We start from the raw sequence: 16,466 nt of genomic DNA, 5'->3' as shown, positions 1-16,466 counted from the left end.
ATGTGCCCAGCAGTTGGAGGAGGATCGCCAGAAGCTTCTGGAAGATTTCAAGGACGTCTTGGTGGACCTGACCCTTTCAAATAAGGTCGAAAACCCCAATTTATTGTGAAGATCTTCACTATAACGTTGGACGAACATACTGAATGTTGCACACATGTGATGCGGACAAAATGAAAAAAGAAAAAGACAAAAATTATGTCTGGTGTGGGTCTCGAACCCACGACCTTGAGTTTATCAGACTCATGCTCTACCACTGAGCTAACCAGACAATAGAAAATTCGTCTGTTTCTTCAATTTGAAATAATGAAAATCTTTGCGAGGCAGCGTTAAGAAAAGAAAGATGTCTTTGACGAAATTTACTTTCTTGACTCCTTCTTCTGTTCCTCATTATCGAAAGTAAACATACTGAAGGATATATATATATATATATATATATATGTATATATATATATATATATATATATATATATATATATATATATATATATATATATATATATATATATATATATATATATATATATATATATATATTCCTATGAGTCCACGGGGAAAATGAAACACAAAAAGTTCCCAAGTGCACTTTCGTGTAATAATCACATCATCAGGGGAGACACAAGAGAGGAATATAACAGTCAGTTGATATACATCGAAGAGACGAAGCTGGGACGCCATTTGGTAAACATGTGATTGTCCAAAATTGTGATCCTTTCCAATATATATATATATATATATATATATATATATATATATATATATATATATATATATATATATATATATATATATATATATATATATATATATATATATATATATATATATATATATATATATATATATATATATATATATATATATCGAAAAGGATCACAATTTTGCACGTGATCAAGTTTATTCTCATGAGTCCACGGGGAAAATAAACACGATAAGTTCCCAAGTGCACTTTCCTGTAAAACTCACATCATCATGGGAGATACAAGAGAAAAACATAACAGTCAGTTGATATACAACGAAGAGACGGAGCGAGGATGCCATATGGTAAACATGTGATTGTCCAAGAAAGACAACAAGCGTATCATAAACTTATTATGTGGACAAGAAGGTGAATTGTTTACAAATTCTATCAACATTAAAGTTATCCAATTTGTATAGACCATCACTGATATTAAGATTATAATTCTTTGTGTATTGAAATTTCAATGATGCCCAATTGTGTATTATATTCATCATATTATAATGCAATTGTGTCAAATAATGGAGATAAAGAATGAAAGATAAACTATGGCCATGATTTCTACCAGCTCAAGTGCATTAGATATGGTGGACAATTCAGTTTAAGTGAAGATGCCCAATTGTAAATTATATGTATCATATAGGACATTTCAGTTTGTAGTGAAGATGCCTTACTTTTTTTTTTTTTTTTTTTTTTTTCAAACTATTCGCCATTTCCCGCATTAGCGAGGTAGCGTTAAGAACAGAGGACTGGGCCTTTGAGGGAATACCCTCACCTGGCCCAATTCTCTGTTCCTTCTTTTGGAAAATTAAAAAAAAAAAAAAACGAGAGGGGAGGATTTCCAGCCCCCCGCTCCCTCCCCTTTTAGTCGCCTTCTACGACACGCAGGGAATACGTGGGAAGTATTCTTTCTCCCCTGTGATAAGAGGACATTTTCTTTTGAGTCTGTGAAGTCCCCCACATGTGAAGAGATGTCAAAATAGGATGGTGTTCTCTACTTATGTAGATTTTTTCCAAAATCTATCTTCTAACCATATAAATCAGTGACAACATGCATCCATTTGTCTAAAACAGTGTTGCACTGAAGTACCACTTATCCATATCAGGAATGAATCCATTATTATTTAAGAGCAAGTACCTTGTCAAGTTTTGAGGCAAGTCACAAAATCCCAATTTTTAAATTATGATCATAAGAACATATGCTTGTAACAAACCAAACATAATCAAGATCTTATTTTTAATGTATCATTACAGTACATACCCTGCTGAATATACATATACTTTGTATTGTATATATATTCCAAACTAATGTTGGCAAGTAGTGAAAAAAAAGAATTAGAGATCATTAAACTCTATGGCCGTGATTTCTTCCAGCTCAAGAGTAGTAGATATGGTGGGCAATTCAGTTTACGGTGAAGATTCTGTATTGTATATATCATATTGTACTCTAGGTGTTTCAAGAAGTGAAGATACAGAAGCCCTCTTTCTCAATCCTTGCACCTATCTCTTGACCTCTTGCCTCCTTCTCTTATACACTTCCAGTCATTTGCACTATTTCCTTGCAAAACTCGTCCAAATGCTTCTCTTCTCTTTTACTAATATATATATATATATATATATATATATATATATATATATATATATATATATATATATATATATATATACACACACACATATATATATATATATATATATATATATACACACACATATATATATATATATATATATATATATATATATATATATATATATATATATATATATATATATATATATATATATATATATATATATATACACACACACATATATATATATATATATATATATATATATATATATATATATATATATATATATATATATATATATATTAGTAAAAGAGAAGACAGGCATTTGGACGAGTTTTGCAGGGAAATAGTGCAAATAGCCTTTTTATATTGGCTTTGGATCCGCCCTTGAACGTAGTTTGGAGGATTAGGGGGATCAGGTCAATAACGTTAAGCTCACTACAACCTCATATTCACTAACGTGTATCTTCACTACTAGGTTATTTTCACTTAATTATATCTTCACTATACCCTCTTCTTCACGACTCCGTTATTTCTACCATACCGTTATCATTGTACTCCCTGATGTTCACTAGAAATAGTTCTTATCTTCACTACATACTCATTTTGAATAAACTTTACTCTTTAATAATCCTTATCTCTACTACATTCGTATCTTCACTACATTCTTTTCTTCACTACAACCTATCTTGACAATATCCTTATCATCACTACACTCTTCTTCACTACACTCTCATCTTAACATCATCCTTCTGTTTACCGAACTTAGTTTAAAGTCTGACTTGAACGTAGCTTTGGAAAGTTTGTGTTCCTCATTGTGTTACCTCCTTATTATCATTGTAAAGGCAATTGTCACCACTCCCTAACTAAACCCTCATCGTCACTACACTCTCATCATTATCATTACTTCTTGATGTTCAATACAAAATTTTAACATATACATTTATCTTCACTACAGAATAATTTGGATTGCATCTTAATCTTCATTACTCCTTGTTTCAGCTACATTCGTATCTTCCATTCATTCTTATATCTTATATTAATTACATCTTTACAATATCTTTATATCTTCTCTGTTCCGTCTTTTGTAAAATTGAAAATGAGAGTAAAGGATTTCCGGCCTTCTGCTCCCTCCCCTTTTAGTCGCCTTGTACGACACGCAGGGAATACGAGGCAAGTATACTTTCTTCCCTATCCCCAGGGATAACAGCATCTGGTGTTCCCAGACGGTCACCCATCCAAGTACTAACCAGACCCAACGTTGCTTAACTTCCCTGATCGGACGATATATATATATATATATATATATATATATATATATATATATATATAAGACTGAAAACAATGAATTTCCCAAATAAAAAATGAAAGCGCCGGGGTTTGAACCCGGGACCTCTCGCATGCCAAGCGAGTGCTCTACCACTGAGCTACGCCCCAAAGAACATTTTTTTGGACTTAGCATTATATAAAGCACTGAGATTACCACGGCAAAATACTGTTTGACCGACCGTTGCCGACTAGCCGGCAAAATAACCACAGGGTAAATCTCCATGTTGCTGTCATGTTTTCCTCTTAATTTTCCACGAAGAAATGAGTTTTAATTTTTTATTGTCGTTGCAATAGACTGGAACTAAGCAATAGACTGGAACTAAGCAATAGACTGGAACTAAGCAATAGACTGGAACTAAGCTGACCTGGTATGAGGTCAAAGCCCTCATTATCATCCCTGCTAACTACCGGAAGCAGATTAAGTCGTTCCACAACCGATGTCCGGCCCATGTTAACTCTGATGTGCCCAGCAGTTGGAGGAGGATCGCCAGAAGCTTCTGGAAGATTTCAAGGACGTCTTGGTGGACCTGACCCTTTCAGATAAGGTCGAAAACCCCAATTTATTGTGAAGATCTTCACTATAACGTTGGACGAACATACTGAATGTTGCACACATGTGATGCGGACAAAATGAAACAAGAAAAAGACAAAAAATATGTCTGGTGTGGGTCTCGAACCCACGACCTTGAGTGTGTGAGACTCACGCTCTACCACTGAGCTAACCAGACAATAGAAAAATACGTCTGTTTCTTCAATTTGTATTAATGAAAATCTTTGCGAGGCAGCGTTTAGAAAAGAGAGATGTCTTTGACGAAATTTACTTGCTTGGCTTATTCTTCTGTTCCTCAGTATCGAAAGTAAACATACTGAAGGATGTATATATATATATATATATATATATATATATATATATATATATATATATATATATATATATATATATATATATATATATATTGGAAAGGATCACAATTTTGCGCGTGATCAAGTATATTCCTATGAGTCCACGGGGAAAATAAACACGATAAGTTCCCAAGTGCAGATTCGTGTAAAACTCACATCATCAGGGGAGACACAAGAGAGAAATATAACAGTCAGTTGATATACAATGAAGAGACGTAGCTAGTACGCCATTTGGTAAACATGTGATTGTCCGAGACAGACAACAAGCGTATCATAAACTAATCATGTGAACAAGATGAATTCCTTACAAATTTTATCAACACTAAATTTATGCAATTTGTATAGACAATCACTTATATCAATATTATAATTCTTTGTGCATTTAATGATTGAAGATTCAATGATATTTCTCGTGGTACTGGAGTTAGAGATTATAATGCCATCTCAGTTATTAACTCTAACTCCAGTACCACGAGAAATATCACTGAATCTTCTATTATTAAATACACAAAGAATTATAAACATTAAGGAAACATGCAACATGGCGGTCAAACTATGAGATGCACAAATGAAGTTTATGAATGGAATATCAGTGAGACGAACTAGTTGATGAATGATGAATGAAAGTGTAATAAAGTCATGATGAATGATGAATGAAAGTGTAATAAAGTCATGATGAATGAATGAAAGTGTAATAAAGTCATGATGAATGAATGAAAGTGTAATAAAGTCATGATGAATGAATGAAAGTGTAATAAAGTCATGATGAATGAATGAAAGTGTAATAAAGTCATGATGAATGAATGAAAGTGCAATAAAGTCATGATGAATGAATGAAAGTGTAATAAAGTCATGATGAATGAATGAAAGTGTAATAAAGTCATGATGAATGAATGAAAGTGTAATAAAGTCATGATGAATGAACGAAAGTGTAATAAAGTCATGATGAATGAATGAAAGTGTAATAAAGTCACAGTTTAAAAGGACAAAATATGAATGGCAGACAGGGAGGAGTGACCCAGGTAAATGGAAGGTTGAAAAGTTCGCGTTATGTGACGAATTTTGATAGATTTTGCAAGTTTCCTTTCCTATGATGGAACGTAAAAGTTTGTGCTTAGTTCTAGAGACAGAGTTCATAGGTTTATGTTTTAATGAACATCAAAGGATACCATTAATTTAACTGACTTTAAAAATGTTCAATTAAAAGAAGCATTACATACACAAGCTGCTTTTTGGCGGAGTTAAAAATTCGCATTTTTTTGCTAATTCTAAAGTAGGTGTTAAATTGACGGACTTAAAAGTTCGAGTTTCAGCTTTAAACCTTGTGTTTGTATGACGTATCTTAGAGTACTTGTTAATATAATGCAAGTGGAAGGTTTACGTTTAAAAGATGGTGTTTAAATGTTAATTAATGAATGACAGTTAAATGGATAGATTTTAAGTTCGCGTTTGCGTGGGCCACTTTAAGGTTAAGGTTCGTACGTACCAGGTTGACCAGATGGCGGTAGTGTGTAGACACAGCCATACCAGGTCGTATTTATCATCATTAAAGTCACCTTCCTTACTTACTTATGGCGGCGATGAAATTCACTGGTTCTTGATTGTGCACCAATTAACCTATCAGATAATGGTACAATGTTTGCCTGGTGTTGCATATATCACGTCTGTTGTTGAAACACAAGAATGCCAGGTGACTTTGGGAGTGGATGATAATGTAAAGATCAATATAAATGTGGGAAATCTTGAACCGCCATCACCAGACACAACACATGTTTGGATCTGGCGGGGGGAGGGACTTGCCTGTGACGTCACGATGCCCCGCCTCCAGCCTGGCGCCGCTCTGTGTGTGTGTGTGTGTGTGTGTGTGTGTGTGTGTGTGTGTGTGCATTATGGGAGAGAGTTATACACTCGTGTTGTCCCGTCTCTTAACCTTATAAGTATATACTATACATTTGCTCCTGGAATTGGTTCAGTTTAGTAAGTTAGAGAGAACTTCCAAATTTATTTTCTCCTGGCAAGATGGCCGGGTGGTTTAAGGCGCTGCTTTCAAATCATTGTCTGGTCTTCCGGGCGTGGGTTCGAGTCCCGCTCCTGATAAACATTTATCTTTCTTTTTTCCATAAAACATGACTAACCCAGAGACAGCAGGAACCAACAGTTGGTTGGGACACAAGATATACACTAATCCCTGGGATGCTTCCATCCAATGGAAAATGAAAAACATACAATTGGAAAAACTTATTTTTTCCTGAAAACATGTTGACTTATATTCATTTAATGGTTACGAAAACTAAACAATATACACCAAGATGACTACAGGTTCAAAATACTGTTACAAGGACAGATCAAGACAAAATCATGGTTTGTGGAGTTTAATTCTTTTAACTCAGTGTAACACCGGTATGTGGTATATTTAGACCATATTGTCTTGTTATATTAGCAAGAGGAAACTGTATTGAATGTTTTACCGCCATTAGTATTATAGTACAGTAATATTCAGTAATATTTATAATAATTACATTATTACTATTACTATTATCACTATCATCATCATTATTATCATCATTATCATTATTATCATTATTATCATTATCATTATCATTATTGTCATTATTATCATTATTATTATTATTATCATTATTATTATTATTATTATCATTATTATCATTATTATTATTATTATTATTATTATTATTATTATGATCATTATTATTATCATCACCATTATTGGCATTATCATTATCATTATGTATCATTATTATCATCATCATTATTATTATTATTATCAATATCATTATCATTAGTATCATTGTTATCATTATTATAATCATTATGATTATTATTATCATTAAGTATAATATATCTGCTACTGAAGGATACGGTATGCTGGTTATCAAGTGGGAAGTTAGATATGGTATGGATTGTCATTTCACGTGTAGGTTAGTAGGAAATATATTGTGTACCTAACGTGTGTTGTTGGGCATTATAATCGTCCGATAATGATAATGATTAAATCTTATTTCCTGATCTTATCAGTTTTAAAACCAGATATATGAAATATCTTCCGTGACCATATTTTTATCTAGAGTTTAGTATGTACATGTGTGTGTGGTCTTAAGATTTAGGTGACTAAGTATTGGAATTCACTGGCAGGTGTGGTGCGCATTATCACCGAGCCTGAGTCTCAAAGACCAAGGTCATGGGTTCGAATCTCCAACATTCAGTATGTTCATCCAACGTTATAGTGAAGATCTTGACGATGAATTAGGATTTTCACATCATCTGAAAGCGTTGGGTCAAAGATCAGTGATTTTAAGAGTTTAGTGAGATAGTATTGAAGTGGAGAGTGTAGTGGCTGAGGCCAAGGACCAGTGGTGTCCAGAGAGTAGTGAAGATAATGACAATTGTCCTGCCCCATAAGGTCAGGTCAAATGGCACTTAGCGAGGTAGCGAGTTAGAGTCAAGAACAGAGGCAAGTATTTTGGGAGCAAGTGAGTGAGTGTGTCAGCAGTTATGATGTAAGAGACCAGGTATTAGTGATGGTGATTTAAATGTGAAGGTAAGTAATGTGGCAGTGGAGGGTATAACTGAGGTGCATGGAAATGGTGAACAACTTGTGTTGTGTGTGTGTGTAAAGGACTGGTGATTGGGAATACCTGGTTTGTAAAATGTGATATACATAAATATACGTATGTGAGTAGGAGAGATGGCCAGTGGGCATGACTGGATTACATGTTAATTGAAAGACGTGTAAAAGAAAGACTTTTGGATGTAAATGTGCTGAAAGGGGCTGCTGGAGGCGACAGTGGAGACGACAGTGAAGATCTGAAGAGGTTTTCGAATGAGGAAACAATGTCGGGGAGAAGAGGTGGCGAGAGGAAGTGAACTTGGAAAAGAGACTTGTGTGAAGAAATACCAAGAGAGATTGAGTGCCACATACACTCTTACTGTGTAAGTAACAATTTCTATGAGATGACGTAAAGATGTTGATGAACAGAGGAGTTGGGATATGACATGAAAAAGTTAAAAGAATAAATGAAGGAAAGATTGAGATATACAGATGACTGGCGGACCGCCATGATGGTTGTCAATCTAGCCAGCTGGGTTATTATTTATAAGTTGTGTTTAGTTGTAGGTCCAAGTTTGTTGTCATGATATAATGTTGACTGCCAGTGAGTACCTGGCTGGCGCGGGTGCCACAAGGCTGGGTCAAGTGTAGTGTAAGTGTGGTCTAGGGATGGTGTGTGTACCACTTGTAGATGATGGGCCGCATCATGACCTGCCGGTTATAACATCTTGACCAACACCTGCTGCTGCTACACTTGCAACTCTCCTTTCTAAGGACCGTTTTTATGCTTCATGTAACTTTGTCTTTTTTGAATCATTCTAAAGCTATAGTTACAAAATTATTTTTACTATGTAGTTTCTGTGAAAATATATTCTGAAAGCACATCGCTGTCGTCTTCCAGGCATTGCCCATCTGATACAATAATTGGTGGCAGGTGATAGTTGATATAGAACGGTTGTGGCCAGTGTGACCACGTGGGGTTTGTAACTGGTTGAGGCCAGTGTGACCACGTGGGCTTGTGACTAGTTGAGGTCAGCGTGACCACGTGGGGTTGTGACTGGTTGAGGACAGCATGACCACGTGGGGTTGTGACTGGTTGAGGCTAGCGTGACCACGTGGGGTTGTGACTGGTTGAAGCCAGCGTGACTACGTGGGGTTGTGACTGGTTGAAGCCAGCGTGACCACGGGGGTTGTGACTGGTTGAGCAGAGCGTAACCACGTGGGGTTATGACTGGTTGAGGCCAGCGTGACCACTTGGGGTTGTGACTGGTTGAGGCCAGCGTGACCACGTGGGGTTATGACTGGTTGAGGCCAGCGTGACCACTTGGGGTTGTGACTGGTTGAGGCCAGCGTGACCACGTGGGGTTGTGACTGGGGTGTTGACGTGTTGTGGTCGTCGTCCACAAGGTCGTTATCTTAGTATTTCAGGAACGGAGGAAGATCCACAGTGGACGTTTTACAAACACAATGTTGAATCATCACAACTTTTACCGAATCTGATTGAAATCAATGAATGAAATATGTCAAATATCAAGAAAAATAAGACAAAAGAAAAGTGATGTTTATTAATTCTTTCATTTTTCTTACGATCATGTGAAATAATTGCCAGATACCCCGTGCAGTGCTAACCCAGCGACCATACTTGACGGTTTTATTGTGGTACGATCCATTTGGGGGATGCCAGAGCCCAGGAAACTTCTCATATTCATCAAGTTAGGTTATCATTTCTCTCTGTCCCCCCACTCCGTGATCAAGATAAAACACATCGGATAACCAGAACAACGCCAACACCCCTCCTGACTGACCACCAACGACCTACTGAAACCTTTTGACCACCAAAGTTGATGACCCAAATTTTATATGGCGCTAGATTCTCTCCCGAAAAGCGCTAGAAAAGCGTTAAACTTGCTAAAATGACAGCGAAAAAATGCTCTTCGAATTATTTCTGCTCTTTGACGTGCCAAATGATTAATGACAGGTACAACTGACTGCTTTAACACTAAAATACTCACCATTATTCCAGATCTGCTAATTACCAATTCGCAGTCTCTTCGTCCTTGGTGACCTGGGGTTGTGGTGGTCTATGTGAGGGTCCAGGTTGTGGTTGTGATAACTCGTATCTTTTCAATAATCCAGTGTTTTTCAGTTCTTCCTCAGGCAGTTCATAATCATAACAACAGTTTCCATTTCATCTTAGTCCATACTTGATAGTTAGTATTGCATTTAAGCTTTTGATAATCAATATCGAAGCTTTCACTTGACGATGTTCATATAACTAAAGCTTTCCTCCAGTTGCATCCTTGTACGAGGCTGTTTCAGCCCAGAGTGCCAGGGTCACAGTGTTCTGCTTCCACAATACATGATGAAGCTTCCTCAACTGGAACTCAATGCGTGTAAGAATTTCTTCGTTGTCAGTAAACATCTTTGCTAATTCCAGTATTCCAGGCTTTATGGGTTGCAGACATTCACTTGTACTCAGTGATGACACTGACTGTAACACTTGGACATTATCTGGCAAACGTTGACGAAGCTGTTTCACCAACTCCACTACAATCTGTATGTATCTTCCTCGGATATCCTTTTCATCAGGAAGCTTACATTGTGCCATCTCCTTTTGAAACTCGTTCCTCAAGGACGCACGTGGGTCTAAGTAGTTCTCTATTGAATCTCCTTCATTTAATTTCTGCCTGGGATGAGAACCTTAGAACTTATGGAACCAATAAGTTGAATAAGGTCACTTAGCAGTTTGCTTGGATCCAGTGCCTCAGGTTTAAATTTCTCATTTACGCAGTGGACTTCTCCAAGAATATACTTCAGGAATATCAGGAAGGCATAGTTTTTCTTGTCACAAAACATCTGATAGAGATTCGGATATGTGTAACACCTTTCATCATTTCTTGCTATTTCAATGTGAGTCATAAGTTCAACCCACTGCTGCAGTATTATGACAACCGCTGATTCAGTTGACAGCCATCGAGTCTGGCTTAGCTGTATAGATTTCATTGGAGGTTGACCATCACTGGCAGAGTAGGAGAATCAATTATAGGTTTCTCTGATGATAAAATCCAGGTTCCTAGGGAGATACTCTGCTGCAGCACGAGACAACTAGCAGTGGAGAATGACACACACACACACTTGATCAAGATCACATGAGGAACTTCTAACTTGAGTGTATCATACACTCCACTGTTAACACCTGTCATCACAGAAGCATTGTCGGGGCTAATTGCAATAAGGTTTTGTAACTCCAACCCATTATTTTCAAAAGACTTCTTGATGGGATCACATATCCCATTAGCATTACAGTCAGTCAGCTCAACAAGGTCCAAGAAAGTCATTACAATCTTATTCTTACTTTCAGAATAGAACTGGACAACAATACTCAATAATTTCGTTACAGTAATGTCATTACTCTCATCAGTTAAGAAGCTAAACTTCTGACTGCCCAAATCACTTTTCAAGTTGCTGTTAAAATGCGGGGCAAACACATTGCTCACAACTGCACTACACTTCCACCTTTTTAACCTGAAATTCTTGCATTCTTTACTGTTTGCAAATCCTGCTTTGCAAAGCTTACTGAGATGATGAACAACACGTAATGTACAATGTTCAGCAGTGAACAGTGACACATTTCCTTCAGTTTCTCGTGCGTCATCACTGACTGTTTCAAACAGAATTGTTGTTTGTCTTTCAATACTTAATAACTCTTCAGCTGTCTTGTGTTTAGCAGATTGGTTGATCTAGACGAGCGGTGGATGGTATGTTCAGAGGCTGTTTCATGTTACATCATAGAAAACTGTTACCGCCCAACGTGGGGCTCGAACCCACGACCCCGAGATTAAGAGTCTCGTGCTCTACCGACTGAGCCAGCCGGGTTTATACGCAACCTTGTTCGAGTGTATATGTGTGTTTAAACGAGGTTGATAACCACCATCATTAACCGCCTAACAACGCTGCATTATCAGCGATAACGTTCAATAACTGACCTGAGGTCACATGATAGATACATAAGGGGATCCGACCATGACCTTATCAACGTCCTGAGACCCCGGCTGATGTGTCAGGTTAGATAAGAGGCATAACATCCTCTCTGTCTGATGTTGTGAGAGTAAGACACTAATGGTTAGGAGGCAGCAAGTGTGTCTGGGGACACTCTCCTCTCTGTCTGATGTAGTGAGAGTAAGACACTAATGGTTAGGAGGCAGCAAGTGTGTCTGGAGACACCCTCCTCTCTGTCTGATGTTGTGAGAGTAAGATACTAATGGTTAGGAGGCAACAAGTGTGTCTGGAGACACTCTCCTCTCTGTCTGATGTTGTGAGAGTAAGACACAAATGGTTAGGAGGCAGCAAGTGTGTCTGGAGACACTCTCCTCTCTGTCTGATGTTGTGAGAGTAAGACACAAATGGTTAGGAGGCAGCAAGTGTGTCTGGAGACACTCTCCTCTCTGTCTGATGTTGTGAGAGTAAGATACTAATGGTTAGGATGCAGCAAGTGTGTCTGGAGACACTCTCCTCTCTGTCTGATGTTGTGAGAGTAAGACACAAATGGTTAGGAGGCAGCAAGTGTGTCTGGAGACACTCTCCTCTCTGTCTGATGTTGTGAGAGTAAGACACTAATGGTTAGGAGGCAGCAAGTGTGTCTGGAGACACTCTCCTCTCTGTCTGATGTTGTGAGAGTAAGACACTAATGGTTAGGAGGCAGCAAGTGTATCTGGAGGCACCCTCCTCTCTGTCTGATGTTGTGAGAGTAAGACACAAATGGTTAGGAGGCAGCAAGTGTGTCTGGAGACACTTTCCTCCCTGTCTGATGTTGTGAGAGTAAGATACTAATGGTTAGGAGGCAGCAAGTGTGTCTGGAGACACTCTCCTCTCTGTCTGATGTTGTGAGAGTAAGACACTAATGGTTAAGAGGCAGCAAGTGTGTCTGGAGACACTTTCCTCTCTGTCTGATGTTGTGAGAGTAAGATACTAATGGTTAGGAGGCAGCAAGTGTGTCTGGAGACACCTTCCTCTCTGTCTGATGTTGTGAGAGTAAGACACTAATAGTTAGGAGGCAGCAAGTGTGTCTGGAGACACTTTCCTCTCTGTCTGATGTTGTGAGAGTAAGACACTAATGGTTAGGAGGCAGCAAGTGTGTCTGGAGACACTCTCCTCTCTGTCTGATGTTGTGAGAGTAAGACACTAATGGTTAGGAGGCAGCAAGTGTGTCTGGAGAAGGATAGTAGGTGGTGGGGCCAAGCCTGATGTGTTGATCAAGTAAAATATATATCATAACGGTTGGTTGGTTGGCTGGTTAGTGAGGATTTAGGGCCATCAACTGCCAGGGTCAATAGGCACATGAACATCAAATTACAACTACAACGCCAATAGTCTTTAACTCCTTTAGGTGTTGATGATAATTCTAATACCACATACACTATATATACCTGGCCCTAGACCCTAACATAGGTACATCATTGATTATATCACGGAACTGTTGACGTAGAAAAACACGAATAACATTTGATTTTATCTATAATATGGATATTTTGGTTCATATAAACTAATCTGTAGAATTCATTCAATGGTTTTTATCAAAAGCATAAATATCATAAGAATCAATATAGTTTATCAGTTATTGATAAAAGTAATACAAAATGAATCTGAAAGAGTGATCATAACGACATTATGAATACAGTTCTGTAAGTCTTCATTTCAAGAAATTAGTAGCAGTATGATTTAAGACCAGTAGGTTTCCCTCGTACCATAATGATTTAAGACCAGTAGGTTTCCCTCGTACCATAATGATTTAAGACCAGTAGGTTTCCCTCGTACCATAATGATTTAAGACCAGTAGGTTTCCCTCGTACCATAATGATTTAAGACCAGTAGGTTTCCCTCGTACCATAATGATTTAAGACTAGTAGGTTTCCCTCGTACCATAATGATTTAAGACCAGTAGGTTTCCCTCGTACCATAATGATTTAAGACCAGTAGGTTTCCCTCGTACCATAATGATTTAAGACCAGTAGGTTTCCCTCGTACCATAAAACCTTTTAGGAAGTAAATCTTGAAAGTGATTTAATATTTCTGAAGGATAATGGTTATACTTATGATGACACCAATTGTTTATGTACAACCCGTATCTATTCTTCTCTTGCCAGTATTCACAACCAAGTATAAAGTCTGCAGTTATACTTTGGGTAGGTTTGTTTTTGACCTTCTTCAACGATGTATTCATCAACACATGTTGAGAAGTAGACGTGATTTACACAACCAATTCTTACGTGGCAGTACAAGTGCTAACAACGGTTTGACTTGTCACACATATCTGCACCCACCCACCCTGGCCTCCAGAAAAGTTATGGTATACGCATATTAGCGGTATCGAAGGATCAGCCTATATATATTATTTCATTTTCAGTATAAATCCCATAATAAAATGCTAAATTATGTGATACATTCCATGGTGATCAATAATTGGTGTGATAGAGTCTATATCCAGCCATGTATCTATCATAACATATCTTTTAGTTGACCAGAAGATTAACTGGGATGTCGACCAGGGGTTGACTTTGATGTCTACCTTGAGTCAAGTGAGAACTGGTCTGTTTACATGCAAGTCTTTATCGTCTTCTATTGCTTAAAGATAGGAAGAAGTCATGGAGCTACACACTGGGTTAATTATTTACACCTTCTATATATAAGAAAAAAGAAATGACATGTTAAGAAGTAAATGTTACATCAAAACAAATTCTTAGGTACGCTATGCTTGTCCTAACTGACTAACTTTCATACAAATCTGCAGCCTGGGTCTTCAGAAACATCAGTGGATACGCTTATTATAGCTATGGAATGATTAGATGATTAATATTTGATTATAGATATCTACTGAGAAAATACATATATTCCCTGGTGATCAATAATAGTTGTAACCGGCTGGCTGTCTCTGTGTATCATCATTACTCCATTCTCAATATGATACGTTAGATCAAGCACATACAAACTCCTCATCACCCACACATGGAAGACGTCACTGCCTATCCAGCCAAGCCGGGAGAGCTATAACCAGGACCCCACACCTGGGAAGGTGTCACCTGGTACACCGCTGGTCCGGCCGGTGGTGGCAAGATTTGGCTGGAGTCAAGAACAAATACCTAACTAAGGTTGTTTACCCAGGCCACCTCCCCTGCCTGCCTGCCCGACCACACCTGGGAAACATAAGCAACAGGTGAAGACACACACCCTGTACCACCTCACTGGCTACGGTGGCAGCCTTCCTCACTCAGGTAAGAGTCGTCGTGACCGGTGTTGGGAGGAGACCGTCTACTGTTGACCAGCCTTACGTATACAGGAGGTGTGGGGTGGGTGGGTGTCGGGTGGTCAACACACAATGTTCTCGGGATCGTCAGAAGGAGGAGGAGGGTTCCTGGTAGTTAGTGGAGAGTTCAACGTGCCGGAGCTCAGTGCTGTCTGTAGTTTGTCGTGTGTAAAGGCTGGATCATCTTCTGTCATGAGAAACAATGTTTGTAAGTTACTGTATACAATTGTTATCCGTTGCTGAATAATGATTATCTGTTGTGAGAGTCACCAGGTCTGCACTTCACGGTTTCTCAGAAACTATTATTTTCTGTACAGTTATGTTATTGTTGTGTTCAATAAGTCTTCTCTTAGCAGTTATGTTTTGTGTCAGATTAGCTAGGTCTTCACGTAACAGTTTTGTTGTTGTTGTTCTTGTTGTTGTTGTTGTTGTTGTTGTTGTTGTTGTTGTTGTTGTTATCATCGTTGTTGTAGTTATTCTTTCTATTACGGGTCCTCGCTTCTACACAGCCGTTTTCAACTTGCCTAACAGGGAATTTCTTGTTTAAATATTCGTCAGGTCCTTGCCTGGCTCGGGCCCTTATCATATGGCCTTTGTAACACGTAAGTATATATATCTGTTGTTGAATTTACTTGTTATTAGCAAGAAATGTCATTAAACCAGAATTTCTACCATTCGGTAAAACATACAAATCACGATATTTGCAACATGATAACATGTTTGACCATCAGCAGGTAAGGTCATCAAGCCGCACCATACATACGTCAGACAGTAACATCAGTTGTATAACAGGATGTATATATGTTGTTGGATTTAAGGGCTATCACCTAAAGGTCATGAAGCCAGAATGTGAACCATAACCACTTACGGGTGAAGTCCGGTAACACCTTTCATAGCATTATGTCTCAAACAGAATACAGTAGTCAGTTTCATATAAGTATTCTGCACTTCAACTGATTAATGCTATGATAAGGATGAAGAGAATTACAAACCATGAATACTCATTGTAAGGATCACATCAAGGATGAAACATATATAACTAGAAGTGTTGAG

At 37.8% G+C, this 16,466-nt stretch overlaps 1 non-coding gene across 1 annotated transcript; it reads right to left on the bottom strand.

The window, feature by feature from the left end:
* Positions 1 to 196: 196 nt before the first annotated feature.
* TRNAI-GAU (transfer RNA isoleucine (anticodon GAU)) lies at positions 197 to 268 on the bottom strand. The gene has a single exon. It is a non-coding gene; the product is annotated as a tRNA-Ile (tRNA).
* Positions 269 to 16,466: the final 16,198 nt, after the last annotated feature.

The sequence above is a fragment of the Panulirus ornatus genome, chromosome 70, assembly GCF_036320965.1.
Source record: "Panulirus ornatus isolate Po-2019 chromosome 70, ASM3632096v1, whole genome shotgun sequence".
Lineage (NCBI taxonomy): Eukaryota > Metazoa > Arthropoda > Malacostraca > Decapoda > Palinuridae > Panulirus > Panulirus ornatus.
The sequence above is the reverse complement of the archived record's forward strand: the minus strand, read 5'-3'. Positions and strand labels throughout refer to the sequence as shown.